A 5106-nucleotide genomic window follows, 5' to 3' on the forward strand; every position below is an offset into this window, starting at 1 on the left:
AAAATTAAATAAATAAAGGACAAAAAGGAGAAAATCAGCATAAGATAGTGTCCAAAAATTATTGTTTCCATACTTAAAAATGTCCATATATAAGCAAAAAACTGCTCCATGTTGTCACCAATTGAATGAAGAGGGCCGAGCAAAATAAGAAAAAAGTAAAAAAAGTATATATATATTTTATTTGAAAAAAAAAAAAACTGGATCAACTATAGAAATATATGCATATCATGATGAACATGAACTAGGCTAATCCCTTACTTTGCCATGTGATACCCCAAGAAACCAGTCTTTCCAAACTTAGAGATAGGAAATTTTGTTACAGAACCTGATCTTCCTAGGTAGTCACCCTCCCTAGTACTGATCAGGCCCAACACTGCTTGGCTTCCAAGATCGGCCAAGATTGGGCATAGCCAGTATGGTATGTGTGTAATAAAAATACTCTCTGAAAGGATGCGCTGGTGGGCATAAAGAACAGGCAACCAAGTGCTGCTTGAGTGAAGTGCCAGGTTGTATGTCAAGGAGGACTAAGCCTCCACAACATATATACATAAATGTTGCTCTGTCAGCCCCTGATAATGAGAACATGGAGAACAATAGTAAAAAGACAATAAAGACTCCAGTGGAAAAAACATATAGTCTCAAAAAGAAATGTCATCTTCAATTCCAAAGAACCTCTTCACAAATAACACGAAAACCCTAAAGGTCCGGGTGGTTTTGCCAATATAGACCAGGCTGCAAGGACATTTAATCATGTAAACTACATATTTGCTTGTGCACGTTAAGATATGCTTAATAGGAAATTGCTTTCCAGAATGAGGGTGTGCAATATATTTGCTGGGTTCCATGTAGCTGCATGTTGTGCATCCAGTGCACTTGTAGCAGCCTGGTTTCCTGGCCAAGAAATGCATCTCTGGATTAGAAGAGAATGATGATGATACGTCATTATGCACTAGCCAGTCCTTTAAGTTTTTACGTCTTGTATGGCACATCATGATATTTGCGTTATTCAAAGCTTTAATGCTGGTGTCAGTGTTAATAATGGGCCAAAGAGTCTTGGTAGAGTGGTTGATGAAGTTACTGGCTGTGCTATGTTTGTTTGTGAAGAACATTGTCTTCTTCTGCTTCCGAGTCTTTGATCTGGGAGTAAACAACTCTTGCTGGGTCATTCTCATGACTTTGTTTTTTGTACAAGCCAACTCTTTTGGTGAATACTCTCTGTTAATAAATTTTGTATCATATCACCAATCTCCAATGCTGCCACTTCATCATTGGTAGTAATCCTTCTAATGCGTAGAAATTGGGAGAAAGGAAGGCCCTTTTTGAGGGCAATTGGATGATGACTTGAGGCATGTAGGAGGGTGTTGCAGTCTGTGGGTTTATGGTAGATTCTAGTTTCAAACTCTGTACCCTTCCATTCAATGAGTACATCCAAATAATGTACTACACGGTGGTCACATTCAAAGGTGAATTTGATGTGTTCATGCATCTGATTTATTATTGACATATTATAAATGAACTCATCTTGTGTTCCAGACCACAGTATCAAGATGTCATCTACATATCTAATTAAGAATTGCATATGTTGATGAAAAGATTGATTGTCAAAGAATACAGATTTCTCCACATCAAACATATATATATTAGCGAAGGATGGTGCTACATGGGAACCCATGGCACATCCTTGACGTTGCAGAAAGAACTTGTTATCAAATAAAAAGTAATTTCTGGTGAGAGTTTTCTCCAACAGGGTCATGAAAAAAGGTATATGAGGACCAGTGTATTCACTGTTGTTATTCAAAAATTGGTAGACACAATTTAATCCTTGTTTGTGTGGGATACTCGTATACAAGGATACAACATCAATAGTACAAAGTAATAGATTAGAGGGTAGATGCTGCAGACTATGTAATTTACTCAACAGTGTGTTGATATCTTTCAAAAAGGACTGTTGTTTCATTATTAAAGGTTGGACATAAAAATCCAAGTATATAGAGATGGTACTGTACAAAGAGAATCTTGCTGAAATTATCGGTCTACCAGGTGGTGCCTCCAGCGATTTATGTACTTTGGGAAGTGAATAAATTAAAGGTACTACCGGTTTGTCGGTGCCAAGGTTCATTTTGGTAGATTCTGAAATCCATTTGTTGGAATATGCTTCTGCCAGAATACCGTCCAGTTCTATCTTGTATTGTAAAGAAGGATCTTGGTCCAGTTCTAAATAAACCGCAGTATCTGATAACTGTCTATATAGTTCCTTTTTGTAATCTTGCATGTCTTGTATAACTAGAGCACCCCCTTTGTCTGCTGGACGGATAGAAATAGATGAATCCTTACTTAAAGTTTTTAATGCCACGAACTCTTCCTTAGTTAGATTTTTGTACATGGTTGTGTGTTGTTTCTTAAATTCATCCATTACCTGTTGATCTAATAGTCTGGTGAAGCTTTTGATGGATGCGTTGTGTGACTGTGGTTCAAACATCGAGTGTTTTTTTACTGGTCCTTGTTCATATGCTGTGGTGTTCTCTTGGGTGTTGGAATAAAACTCTTTTAATTTGAGATTGCGTGTAAAACGCCACATGTCCTTTTTCCACTCAAAGCTGTTGAAGGTGCAAGTGGGAACAAAACTTAACCCGTAATTTAATAAATTTTTTTCGGTTTCTGTAATGACTCTATTGGATAAATTAATAATTATATTATCTTCTTGTTTATTCTTCTTCCTCTCCCCCTGCTTGCTACGTCTTGTGCGGGCCCTGCGTCTTTTGCCGCCCGGGTGGTAACCCCTAAAGGGGGTCTCCTTGATGCCATGCTGCTTGTGGCTTCTTGGTCACTTTGGGATGAATAGGCACCACTTGAAAGATCACTCTCAATTTGTCGTCTATATGGTCCTTGTTTGTATTTATTGAACCTAGGTGTGGAATTCCTACCAGTGGCCCAGGTATAGACTCTCTGTTTTTGGTAGTCCAAATTCACACGATTTAATTTCTCCTTCTTGAATTTTATTAATTCCTTTTTGTATTCAGTAATTTGGGTACTAAGCTTCTCCAGCCAATTCTGGGAGGAATCGCTGGAGAGATCAGTTTTGTGTGTGATCTCAAACGTGACAATTTTTTCACGAATACTAATCAATTCTTTACTAGACTCCTCAATGGCTAATAAAATGAGGTCTACGGAGGATTTATTAAGCACCGCTACCCAACGCCTACAGAATTCCACACTATTGCGACCAATAGTGGGTGTGTTTTTAATCCTGAAGCGTCTAGGGATTTTTTCGTTCCTTGTGATAGTCAGTTAAGGTGACTCCATGTAGATAGTAGTCTACCTCTTTTTTCTTTAATTTAAGTAATGTTTGATATAAATCGTCTGTGGATTTGGACCCTGCTGTTTCCCTTAAGGAGTCCTTAAAATATAAATTTTCAGCTTCAGAATCAATAAAGCTGAGTATCTCCCCTATAGGGAGTTGTAGGATATATAGATTATAGATATCTTATTTTTCTTTGTTTGGGTTTCTTCACATCTTCTCCACTTTCACTAACTCACTATATGACTATATTGGTCACATTGGACCAGTATATAACACTTATGTTCATTAAAACAAATTTCACATCACAATGTGGAGTTCATATGTTCTCTCCTGAGATCTCGATATTGGTGTTTATACATCACATTATGTCATTATTTTTTGTTGAACACTTTATTTGGCCATTAGAGATCTTTATCTTTTAATCCATAGTCTGCACTATTTGTATTTATCTTAATATGCACTTTTAAGCAACAGAGTTTGTTCCATTTATATTTGTTTATTTCTTGTACTTGTTATGCCTCCTCCCCACCACTGGCGTGCTAGACCTGGCTACACTATATGCGACCCTCTGCCTATGGCACAGCGTGTGACGTCACCGCGTGCTGGTGCCACGTGACAGCAGGGACGCATGCAGATTACGTCAGACTCGGAGCACCCGGTGGATTGCAGACGGAGGAAGCACCTATCACATTTTACATCACGGTATATAGGTATGTATGTTTTGTGTTTTTTGTATGTTCTTGATAAAAGCCTATTCTGACTGAAACATCAAACAGGAGTGACACAGGTGTCAGTGTATTCTTTTCTTTGCAAGACCCGTGAGTGCCGCCATTTATCTTAATTTGTGCATTTGCTGTTCCATAGTGAACACTGTGGAGGGCAACAGGGCATTTCCTATGCCAGAAGCGGAGTGCCAGCCAGAAAGGTTATCATTTATATATATATATATATATATATATATATATATATATACTGTATATAATATAACTTTTGCTGGTGTATTGACCAAGTTAACTTTCCCTTGCTATAAAATGGCAAGCTGATGTGGTACCTTCTGATTAAACACTTGCATACAGTATATCTGTACTTTCTATTTTTTGAAGGTGAATTCCGTGTGCATGTCAAAATTTCAGATCGAAACCACAATGCTTTACCAAGATTTTCAGGTGTGGACTGACTGCATATAACTTCATCCAGCATTTTCCTCCTTGCAAATGACTGCAAGGTTTAGCACTCTATGGTGTTAGTTACAGGCTTTCCATAGCTGTGGACGTGGTTTGAGATATGCAAAAGTGTGTCTGTTTATGTGTATAGTTAGAAGGCAAGAGGAAGTGTGACAGTTTGCTAAGGGGCTAATCATATTATAAACTGTAATCTTGCACGCCGCAAGATTCAAATTGAAATAGCAATGCACTATCTACAGTATAGAAGCTTTTTTGTTCTGTTGTTGATAATAATCAGAATACTAATATGTCAATTATCAGTAAGCAAAGTCTTCTGTTTTGGAATTTTATTAGAATGCTTTCCATTTTATAATGTTGTCCTTGATTAAATATATGTACGATTTTCTATGAAAAATCTTATTCAAATCTAGCTAGTAACACACATCATAAATGCATATAAATAATATAATGCTAAACATAGCTCATTGCAAAGAACAAAAAGGTAAAATAATAGGATTTAGAAATCATATATCACAGGGGATCAGCACTCAGGGAGCAGCAAGCTTAGAGTGACGCATTGATCAATTCATGAACCAAAACCACATTGTATATTACTATTATTATTGTTAGTATTATGGTGAG

The 5106-nt window shown here is 37.2% G+C and overlaps 1 pseudogene; it reads right to left on the reverse strand.

Annotated features, from left to right (window-relative positions):
• Window positions 1-313: 313 nt before the first annotated feature.
• On the reverse strand, window positions 314-432 carry LOC148543193 (5S ribosomal RNA; annotated as a pseudogene).
• Between the last annotated feature and the right edge of the window lie 4674 nt (window positions 433-5106).

The sequence above is a fragment of the Taudactylus pleione genome, unplaced genomic scaffold (assembly GCF_031769625.1).
Source record: "Taudactylus pleione unplaced genomic scaffold, aTauple2 ptg000005l, whole genome shotgun sequence".
Taxonomy (NCBI): Eukaryota; Metazoa; Chordata; class Amphibia; order Anura; family Myobatrachidae; genus Taudactylus; species Taudactylus pleione.